This window comes from Mobula hypostoma, chromosome 9 (assembly GCF_963921235.1).
Source record: "Mobula hypostoma chromosome 9, sMobHyp1.1, whole genome shotgun sequence".
Lineage (NCBI taxonomy): Eukaryota > Metazoa > Chordata > Chondrichthyes > Myliobatiformes > Myliobatidae > Mobula > Mobula hypostoma.
Window position 1 is genome coordinate 58,628,340 of NC_086105.1, and position 12,085 is coordinate 58,640,424.

Below are 12,085 nucleotides of genomic sequence, written 5' to 3' on the forward strand. Positions count from 1 at the left end.
GAATATCCCTTGGGGTAGTTCAGTCAATTATCAAGAAATGGAAAGAGTATTCCACAGCTGTAAATCTGCCCAGAGCAGGCCATCCTCAAAAACTGTGTGACCATGCATGAAGGGGACAAGCGAGGGAGGCCATCAAGAGACCTATGACAACTCTGGAGGAGTTACAAACTTCAGTGGCTGAGACGGGAGACCGTGCATACAGCAATTGTTGCCTGGGTGCTTCACCAGTTGCACCTTTATGGGAGAGTGGCAAAGAGAAAACCACTGTTGAAAAAACTCACATGAAAACACAACTAGAGTTTGCCAGAAGACAAGGTGGAAGACTTTGAAGTCAGCTGGAAGGAGGTTTGATGGTCTGATAAAACCAAAATTAAGCTTTTTAGCCATCAGACTAAATGCTATATTTAGCATAAGCCAAACACCGTACATCATCAAAAAAAACACGCCATCAATACCATGAAGCATGGTGGTGGCTGAATTATGCTGTGGGGATTCTTCACTGGAATGCTTGTGAAGGTAGAGGGTAAAATGAATGCAGCAAAATACAGGGAAATCCTGGAGGAAAACTTGATGCAATCTGCAAGAATTGGAACTTGGGAGAAGATTTGTCTTCCAGCAAGACAATGACCCCAAGCATAAAACCAAAGGTACACAGGAATGGCTTAAAAAGCAACAAAGTTAATGTCCTGGAGTGAAGTTAATGTCTCCTTGTCCCCCGTTATTATTTCTCCTGTCTCATTTTCTAGTGGTCCTATATCCATTCTCATTTCTCTTTTATTTTTAACATACTTGATAAAACTGTTACTATCCACTTTGATATTATTTGCTAGCTTGCTTACATATTTCATCTTTCCTCTTCTATTGATTTTTTAAATTGCTCTCCGTAGGGTTTTAAAAACTTCCCAATCCTCTATCTTCCCACTAATGTTTGCTTTATTGTATGCCCTTTCTTTTGCTTTTACCATAGCTTTGACTTCCTTTGTCAGCTACAGCTATACTATTTTACCATTTGAGTATTTCTTCATTTTTGGAATACACATATCCTGCATCTTCCTCATTTTTCCCAGAAACGCACACCATTGCTGCTCTGCTGACATCCCTGCCTGCAGCTTCTTCCAATTTACTTTGGCCAACTCCTCTCTCATTCCACTGTAATGTTCCTTAATCCACTGAAATACTGCTACATCAGACTTTACTTTCTCCTTAATCAAATTTCAAGTTGAACACAATTGTCTTGTGATCACTATTTCCTAAGGATTATTTTACCTTAAGCTCCCCAATCGTCTCTGGTTCATTACATAACACCCAATCCAGTATAGCCTATCCCCTAGTAGGCTCAAGGGCAAACTGCTCTAAAAAGCTATCTCTTCGGCATTCAATAAACTCACTCTCTTGAGATTCATTTTACCAAACTGATTTTCTCAATCAACCTGCATGTTAAAGTCTCCAATGCTTAAACCATAACACTGTTCTTTTCACTCACCTTTTCTATTTCCGTTGAGGTGGTGGCCGAGAGTTGATAAGGTGCAGCTTGACTGCCTTCCGCCGCTCAGGCAACCACAGCGGGTATACCACATTCAAGATGCAGTCGAGCACCTCTCCCGGCCCATTCCAATGAGTATTTCTTCAAAAGGGGTCTCGGATGTTGATACCAGATCTTTAACTACGGTCCATGATGGGGGATAGGCTTAGTTTTTGACAGGCATTCTCGATGAGAGCATGTTCCGTTTTTAGCACTCGTCCATGATATGTGAGAAATTGCCATTTTAACAGAGGTATCCCGATGGGATAGAGAATCCACTTGGAACAGAGGTCTGTGATGTGGGAGACTGCCTGCTTAATAGGTGTTTGTGATGAAGAGACTCCCTCTGTAACAGAGATCCCTGATGGGTAAATTGCTTTACTGAGAGCTGGTGGTGTAATGACATCTGCACCGGACTTTGAGGTTTTGAGATGATTCAGGATGAGATAGTAAATTGAATTAGACATTGGCCCATGACGCTACGCTGAACTAATTAATAAAGTACACTGAAGTAAATCCCGTTGCTGACAGGAAGTCTTTGTACATTTGTTTATTACTGAAACATACACCGAGGAACAGTGAAACACTGCTTTGCATGCCTTTCATAGATATTATTTCGCCACATCAGTACATCAAGGAGGAAAAGCAATAACAGAATGGAGAATATAGTGTTAAAGTTACAAAAAAAAGTTTGAAAGGCAGACAATAAGGTGCAATAGCCACGATGAGGTAGACTGAGGATGAGTCCATCTGATCGTCTTAGAAGAGTGGAACAGAAGCTATCCTTGAGGCGAGTTGCATATGCTTTCAGGGTTTTGTATCTTCTGCCCAAATGGAGTGGGGGAAAAATAATGGCCAACCCTGTACTGTGCTGGGAGGAAGAGGGAGAGCTGATTAAGGAGTTTATGTAGGTGCGCACCACATTTTAAGGAGAATTCCCCTCCTCCCACTCGTCATGACACTCCCCCTCCACCATCAATGTCACTTTATTTGTGATGTCACAGAGCTGCCCCACCCATGAGGTGAATTATGGGGTAGACATTTCCAGGTCGAGTGCGGAGAGCAAGGAGCAATGCAGAGTTTCTCCCTATCCGCACCACCCTCACCACACCTGAAGTCCAGCCAACTTCAGCAGTCGCTTTGTCCAACAAGAACAGAATATGTCTCCAGCAAGATCAACTCCTGCCTGCCAGATAACAAGAAGAAGGTGAGGGAGGTGGTGATGATAAAGGGGTCACAAAGCGGTCGAGGAGTTAGGGATGGGACCCGTCATGTATTATGGGGAAAAAGAGGTGTTAAACCCCCTCTCACTTCACTCACCTCCCCTTCCCCTAGCATCTCACAAAAGGGATTCAATGTTGGGACGTTTCTCAGAGCTGCCGGCCCTGACAACCGCTGTGAGGTGAATTATGGAGCATACATTTCTGAGGTTAACCCAGAGACTGAGAAGCATCACAGAACCTCTCCACGTCCACTAGCACCACCACCCCACCCCACAGAAATTCCATCCAACTTTGGCAATCACTGCATCATACAGGAATGGAATATATTCCTGATTGACTGATTCCTGCCCACCAGATGCTAGAGGGAAGGTGTCCAATCACACACTTCCTCAGTCAAATACAAAATAAAGCTCCTTTCACACCATCCTGTCAACTACTCCCGAGGTCAGGCATAAGGTGAAGCTCCCTCTAAACCGACCATTCACATATACTTGGAGTCAGACACAAAGGGAATCTCCCTCCACTCGGTCTAATAACAGACTCCCAGGGAGAGAGGGAAGCTCTCCCTTTTCTTGTCGCATTGCAGAGAAAATGAAATCCTGGCCTCCAAAAGATCTGAAAACAGATCCCTGCAGCAGTCCTTTAAGTTTTCAATGCCCTGAGACTGTGATTGAAAAACTTAATTGTTGTGAGTTTTGCACCAAAACTAAACCCCAATGACAATAAGAGCAGGAGGATACTCATTGCCCTGACCTGCTTGTTCCCTTTCCCCCAGCGACTCAACCTCCTGAAGTTTGTGATTCTGATCCCCTCTCCTCCTCCTGTAACCCCCATCCATCTTGAGATTTAATCCCGCCTGTGCAGGTACCCCTACACCCCCTTCACTAATTTGTGTTACTACACACTTCCCTAATGTCTGCACTGATAGAGGAACCAGAAGGATTCTACTTCAAAACATACCAATTTTTTTTCTTTAATATTTCCTCGTAAGACTTGAGATAACAACAGTTGTCCAACCAATATGAAACTTATGGATCTGAGAACTCCGAACAGTGCACATTTGAACAGGCGACCGCAGAGTTCCTCTGCGACTCGCTATGCGAGACTTTGCCCGGAGTGCGGGCGTGGGAAGATCTGCAATTCTCGCCCTATTTCCCTCTCATCACTGGTGGGCTCCGGTGTCCCCCATTTACTTGAGACTGTGAACACAAACCAATGCCCTTTGGGTTCTCAGAGTCCTAATGTCCTAATATCTGGAACAATTAGAAGGATATACAATACAAAACGATGGTCTGTTACACCTGAGGATTTACTGTTGTAGAGTGCCGTGATTTTAAATTGTAATCACTGGAATCTTCTTTGAAAGGTTGAGGAAAGATGTGGATTCAGCACAGAATAGTCCATGAGATGAAAGGCAAATTGCATCTAATTCAAGCCTACTAATATTTGAGGAAAGAGGCCTGAACGCAAATTCCCTTTCTCTCGCGAGGCACTCCCTTCCCGGGATCACTGCAGACCGGACTGTTCCACATTCCCAATATCCAATGAATTCACCACAGCTTGTTCCCATTCCAACCTTACTCCTTCCGAACGCTCTGCTCCCCACTAACTCCGCACTAATCCTAACCTTACTATAAAACCCGCCGATAAGGGGGGTGCTGTTGTAGTCTGGCGTACTGACCTTTACCTTGCCGAGGCACAGCGACAACTCGCGGATACTTCTTCTTATTTACCCCTCGATCGTGACCCCACTAAGGAGCACCAGGCCATTGTCTCCCACACCATCACCGACTTTATCCGCTCAGGGGATCTCCCATGCACTGCTACCAACCTTATAGTTCTCACACCCCGCACTTCCCTTCTCTACCTGCTACCCAAGATCCACAAACCTGCCTGTCCTGGCAGACCTATTGTCTCAGCTTGCTCCTGCCCCACCGAACTCGTTTCTGCATACCTCGACACGGTTTTATCCCCGCTTGTTCAATCCCTTCCTACCTATGTTCGTGACACTCCTCACGCTCTTAAACTTTTCGATGATTTTAAGTTCCCTGGCCCCCACCGCTTTATTTTCACCATGGATGTCCAGTCCCTATATACCTCCATCCCCCATCAGGAAGGTCTCAAAGCTCTCCGCTTCCTTTTGGATTCCAGACCTAACCAGTTCCCCTCGACCACCACTCTGCTCCGTCTAGCGGAATCAGACCTTACTCTTAATAAGTTCTCCTTTGGCTCCTCCCACTTCCTCCAACCTAAAGGTGTAGCTATGGGCACCCGTGTGGGTCCTAGCTATGCCTGCCTTTTTATTGGCTTTGTGAAACAATCTATGTTCAAAACCTATTCTGGTATCTGTCTCCACTTTTCCTTCGCTACATCGACGACTGCATTGGCGCTGTTTCCTGCACGCATGCTGAGCTCGTTGACTTCATTAACTTTGCCTCCAACTTTCACCCTGCCCTCAAGTTTACCTGGTCCAGTTCCAAAACCTCCCTCCGCTTTCTAGATCTTTCTGTCTCTATCTCGGAGACAGCTTATCTGCTGATGTCTATTATAAGCCTACTGACTCTCACAGCTATCTGGACTATTTCTCTTCTCACCCTGTCTCTTGCAAAAATGCCATCCCCTTCTCGCAATTCCTCCGTCTCCGCCGCATCTGCTCTCAGGATGAGGCTTTTCATTCCAGGACGGGGGAGATGTCCTCCTTTTTTAAAGAAAGGGGTTTCCCTTCCTCCACCATCAACTCTGCTCTCAAATGCATCTCCCCCATTTCACGCACATCTGCTCTCACCCCATCCTCCCGTCAGCCCACTAGGAATAGGGTTCCCCTGGTCCTCACCTACCACCCCACTAGCCTCCGGGTCTAACATATTATTCTCCGTAACTTCCGCCACCTCCAACGGGATCCCACCACTAAGCACATCTTTCCCTCCCCCACCCCCTGCTTTCCGCAGGGATAGCTCCCTACGGGACTCCCTTGTCAATTCGTCCGCCCCATCCCTCCCCACCGATCTCCCTCCTGGCAATTATCCTTGTAAGCAGAACAAGTGCTGCACGTGCCCTTACACTTCCTCCCTTACCACCATTCAGGGCCCCAGACAGTCCTTCCAGGTGAGGCGACACTTCACCTGTGAGTCGGCTGGGGTGATATACTGCGTCCGGTGCTCCCGATGTGGCCTTCTATATATTGGCGAGTCCGGACGCAGATTGGGAGATCGTTTTGCTGAACACCTACGCTCTGTCCGCCAGAGAAAGCAGTATCTCCCAGTGGCCACACATTTTAATTCCACGTCCTATTCCCATTCTGATATGTCTATCCACGGTCTCCTCTACTGTAAAGATGAAGCCACACTCAGGTTGGAGGAACAACACCTTATATTCCGTCTGGGTAGCCTCCAACCTCATGGCACGAACACTGACTTCTCTAACTTCTGCTAATGCCCCACCTCCCCCTCGTACCCCATCCGTTATTTATTTATATACACACATTCTTTCTCTCTCTCTCTCCTTTTTCTCCCTCTGTCCCTCTCACTATACCCCTTGTCCATCCTCTGGGTTTCCCCCTCCCCCTTTTCTTTCTCCCTGGGCCTCCTGTCCCATGATCCTCTCCTATCCCTTTTGCCAGTCACCTGTCCAGCTCTTGGCTCTATCCCTCCCCCTCTTGTATTCTCCTATCATTTCGGATCTCCCCCTCCCCCTTTCAAATCTCTTACTAGCTCTTCATTCAGTTTGTCCTGACGAAGGGTCTCGGCCCGAAACGTCGGTTGTACCTCTTCCTAGAGATGCTGCCTGGCCTGCTGCGTTCACCAGCAACTTTGATGTGTGTTGATCCAATGAATTGATCACTTCAACTTCAAACGCCAATTTGACTTCTTTAACCATTTTCTTATTGCTTTAAAAAATGCGACTTTCAATTGCTTTTAATACGGAATCACCAAATATTAACCGCCCCTCCCCCCGGGGAAATGAACCCCAGCCTCCCAACTGAAAAGTACCTTATTTCCTCACTTTCCCAGCTGTGATGAACGGGTATCCACCTGAAACTTTAAATCTGTAGTAATTTTCTACCAATTTTGCCGTCGCGTCCCGCAGCATATTTCCAGTATTTTTCTCTTTTATTACAAACTGCAGGACCCTACTCTGCGGAGAGTAAATCACGTTAAGATAGCGTTGTACAGAGCATAAGCAATCTTTCCAACCAAATAAAACCCCCACAAAAGTCAAAAATGCTAACTTAAAGAGAATTACTTCAAATGCAGATTGTTTCCTTGTATCTACGCTTAATCTGACAGCTCAGTGTTTCAATTTCACTGATGTTAAACTGCTGTTTCACGGAGAGGATATATCAGAGAAGCAACAAGCAATGGAATCTGTTCTCAACGAAGTTACGGAGACAATGAGGCAGATAATCTCGTGCCGACAAGCCCAGTCTCACTTGGAAGAACAGGTGTTATCCCCAGCCGCAACTGTCCAACAGCTCACCGCAGACAATCAGACTCGGGTGTCTACGATTTCCGCACCCTCACGGTCGCCGTCCCCGAACTTACTGTGAAAAGCCAGCATTAGCTGACAGCCGTTTACGTTCTCACCAACGCAATTCAGCAGCCTCAGGCCGCCTCAGTCCCACTCCCAGCATCTCGCAGGTCCTCCTTTTCTGCTGGCTGGCTGCCGCGCGGGGACCAGAGCTGACTCCCACATTTGGGCCACCACAGACACCCGCGTCCGTACAAGAACCGAGTATCCCACCTCCAGGCAGATATTCTGGTCCCCGATGGCTGCAGGAATTTTATTACCTAACGCTAGCTGACGTTCCAACCCCAGCCTGGTCGCTTTGGTGATGATGCGCGAAAACTGGCGTACATGGTCAATCCTCTTGACGGACCTCCACTCAGCCTGCTCAACGCTTTACAGGAGCAAGGATACCCCGCAGACCAGTCGTTTCGACATTCCGTGGCTGAGTTAAGGAGGGTTTTTGATCTTCCAGTACGGGGTCAGCAGGCTGCCCACCGACTCTGGGACTTGCGCCAAAGCAGAGGAACGGTGAGAGCCTGTGCAGTTAAATTCCGTACCCTTGCAGTAGAGACGGTTTGGAATGAGAGATCTCTCATCACTGCCTTTCAGCGTGGACTGAACGTAGGGGTCTGGCATGAGATCGCATACGGGACGAGCAGGATAGTCTGGATGACCTGATTAATCTGGCTATTCCAGTTGACGACCGGGGTGACTGTGTGGCACAGGGAAAGAATGTTTCAAACTTCCTTTGCGCCGCCTGATGACCGTCTTTCCTCGCTCTCACCCCTCCCTCACAACCCAGCATCATTGTCGACTCCATTATGCTCTTGGTAGGTAAACTGCAGGGGACCGAGAGGTGATCTGACGAGGGTGAGCCAAGACCAGCCTCTCTAAGGTCTTTATGATGGGTGAGGCCAGGACCACTGGATAGTAGTCTTCAGTTTGGCCCTTCTTGAGTACTCGGACCACACGTGATGTTTTCCACACACTCGGAACCTTTTCTAGGCTGAGTCTTGGATTGAAAATGCACTGGAGAACTCCACACAGCAGCTCAGCACACTCCTTCTGGACGTTGGGGCTCACACCATCCGGTCGCAATGTTTTGCCGTGCCTGAGTTTCCCCAGAGCCCTTCTCACCTGCTCAGTAGTGAAGGCAACTCCATAATGACTGGAAGGTGGAAGGCGGGAGCTGCGGGGTTAGTGAAGATCGGACAATAGTAGTTGGTATCTGGAGCTGTTAATGGTAGGTGCAGGGCAAAAGGAGGATGTAGACAAAGGTAGCATGAATTGTTCATCCATGTGTTGAACTGGAGGAGGAGGAGGGAGGAGGGGAGGCGTTGGTGCTGAGGGAGCATGGGTACTTGGATTGGTGTACTGAGGTGGGTGTGAACAGCAGGGCAATTATCAAATCTATCCAAGAATTGGTTTAACTCATTAGCCTATTCACGGCTGCTTTCCGAGGCTCCAAATGTAGGCTGACTAAAGCCAATGATGTTCTTCATACCTTTCCACACCTCCCGAGTGCTACTCTGCCCATGCTTATCCTCCAGCTCTCTCCTGAATTCCTCTTCAGCCACTTTGATCTTCTCCTTTCGCTCCTTCTGCACATACTTCAATTATCCCTCATCTCCTGATCTAAAGGCTCTCCTTTTTCTGCTTGAGGAGACCCACTGGTGACCCATGATTTGTTGTTAGGGAAGCAACAAACAGTCTTTCTAGTATTACAGTGATGCAATCTGTAAGTCCGTTAATGTCCTCTCCATATGGTTCACAAAGCACAATCCAGTTAGTAACCTCAAAGCAGCCCTTCAAAGCCTCGAAACCGTTTCATTATTATAATGGGTTAGAGTCCGAGATATGTTAAGGAATTCATCAGCCCGCACTTGGGATATTGTGAGCAGTTTTAGACCCTTTATCCAACAAAAGATGTGATGGCATTGGAGAGAACCCAGAGGAGGTTCATGGGAATGATTCCGGCAATGAAAGCGTTAATGTATGAGGAGCGTTTGATAGCTCTGGGCCCGTAGTAGTTGGAATTTAGAAGAATGAGGGGTGATCCCATTGAAACCTATCGAATACTGGAAAGCCTAGATGGAGTGATGGATTGGATATGGAGACGATGTTGTTGATAATGGCTGAGACCAGGAGCAGCGTGCACCGTCTCAAAATAGAGGAACGTTCATTTAGAACAGGGATGAGGAGGAATTTCTTTAGCCAGAATGGAGTGAATCTGTGGAATTCACTGCCACAGACAGCTAGGAAGGCCAAGTAATTGAGTATTTTCAAAGCGGAGGTTGCTAGATTGTTGATTCGTCAGGGTGTCAAAGCGACTGGGAGCAGGCAGGGGAATGGGATCGAGAGGGATAATAAGAAATTGAACTCGAGACTAATCATAACAGATGCTGCTTAAGTTTTCGCACTGAAAACACATCTCAATGCAACCATTCTTCCGTTGCGATTTCGTGGTTGTTGACTCAACTGTTGCTATAATCTTCAGATAATCACGGCCAACCAGTTAGCGATAGATAGAGAGTTGTGAGGTAACACGGGAGTGAGGCTCCAGCACTGTGTGCTGACCGCTGCCATGTTTCAAACGTGGGACACTCGTCTTTAAACTATGTGGTGTCTAGGAACACACATCAAAGTTGCTGGTGAACGCAGCAGGCCAAGCAGCATCTGTAGGAAGAGGTGCAGTCGACGTTTCAGGCCGAGACCCTTCGTCAGGACTAAATGAAGGAAGAGTGAGTAAGGGATTTGAAAGTTGGAGGGGGAGGGGGAGATCCAAAATGACAGGAGAAGACAGGAGGGGGAAGGATAGAGCCAAGACCTGGACAGGTGATTGGCTTGTTTTCACGCTCTTCCCGATGTTCAGTCAGAGGGATCGACAATCAAATTATTCTAACCTCATCCCTCGAGTATCTTTTTAATTGTGTTTCGTAATAGGGACTTTTCAGGTTAAGTGAGCGTCTCCGTGGTGTCGACTGTCGGTAAATCTGATCGGCCGCCATGCTGTGCTGCAGGGGACATAACAATGGGGCACGAAGGCAGTGTTTAATTGCTCTGTAGCTCTGACGAAGAAAGAGGAGCTGTCTGGAATATCGATGTTTATATGCACACTCACCTCTCTTAAAGGCGGGGCCACTTGCCAATTTCCCCATCGAGCCTTTATATCCCACACAACAAGAGCCCGTTTGTAATTCTCCGACTTGGGTTCGTTGAATGTTAGATTGGCCTTTGCTTATTCCAGCGCTTCACTCCGGGGAGCGACGGAAAGAAAACATTAGACATCCAGGGGATATTACCAGAATCCTTGCTCGGAATTTCTTCATCTGGGATTTTCCGCCCAATTTTTAAAATGCATGGTCACCAACATGGCGATGCCCGCGATTGAACGTGGACTTCATACATTCGAAGCTTGCTGTCTCCCGCTGAGCTACATCTCCAAGCCAAATTCACATGTTGGTAAACTCTTCTTTCTGAAAATCAGAAAGGCTGCACGTTGAACGATATAAAACAGAAGTCAGAGTGGGCTATTCCGGCCCTTGAGCCAACTCCGCTATTGAATCGGATCCTGGCTGCTCACACTTTTTGATCCCTTTCGCGTTGAAAATCTGTCTGACCTCTCACCGATTTATTAAGACATTACGGAGAGACTGCGCTAGTGAGAAAAGGGCTTGTCTGTCTGGCTGCCTATATACTTTAAACTAAACACAACAGATTTTATTTAAATATAAAATCATAGTATTAGTTTAAAACGGTGAGGTACAGGCAGGTGAAGCAAATTTTTCACGAATAACACAAAACTGCACGACAGTCCCAAATAGAAAAAGAAAAGGGTGGAAATACTCATCCATGCTGAATTAAATTAAATACTCCATATTAGAGGTGAAGGATAAGAGGCGCTGGTGCCACATGAGAGTTTATATTGGTTTCCTGTGCATTAATCTCATGGCAAAATGCGTGGAAAGACACGCAAGTGGTGGTAGTATTTTGTTTTCTATATGGGGGGATAGCTTTTAGTAATTAAAAGAGGAACAGCACGGAGCATACAAAACGAATAGCAAAAGCTGCTGGCTTTCCAGCGCCCCTGTGTGGGCACAAACCATCATCCTTCCGGTTAACAGCCGAACGCGCTGCCCGATTGCAAAACAGACAATCTGAAGAAAAGCAGAATAAATGGGAGCTTCCCAGGTTTAGAGGCGGTGACCAGAGATTGGTGTTTGGATCAGGTTTTTACAATCTGCATCCGAGAACTGAATGTCACCGACGCACAACCCAAAAGCAAAACACTGATAACACGTAGTCGGCAGGATTCGAACCTGCGCGGGGAAACCCCAATGGATTTCTAGTCCATCGCCTTAACCACTCGGCCACGACTACTACGCTGTACTTACGTGGCACAGGCAATACTAACCCCGGTATTTGAGAAACATAATGAATACTGCATTAACAATGGATCCTGTTGAAAATGCTCTGCAGATCAGTCAGCGTCGGTAGAGGAAGAAACAGAGTTCACGTTCAAATCAATAACCATTCACTATTAACTACGTGCAGATATTTGAACGGATGCAAATTCAATTGGAGGGGATTGGGTTTGCAGCGACCATAAACAGACAGATCCCAATTTTGCTCTGTGTCTGAATAACACCAATGGATGATTTGTTAATCGACGTTATCGCAAGGCCACACAGCTGAGCAGGCAGAAGGGCATTCTACTGGCTGCAATAGATGCATCCTTGGGTGCACGGCGAAACTATCTTTCGCCGGTCAGAGAGAAAGGGCAGATTCTGGACTGAAAACAGAAACTGCCGGGACTAGTTAGCATGCCAGATTG

At 46.9% G+C, this 12,085-nt stretch overlaps 1 non-coding gene across 1 annotated transcript; it reads right to left on the reverse strand.

The window, feature by feature from the left end:
- Nucleotides 1-11,549: 11,549 nt before the first annotated feature.
- On the reverse strand, nt 11,550-11,631 carry trnas-aga (transfer RNA serine (anticodon AGA)). The gene has a single exon. It is a non-coding gene; the product is annotated as a tRNA-Ser (tRNA).
- Nucleotides 11,632-12,085: the final 454 nt, after the last annotated feature.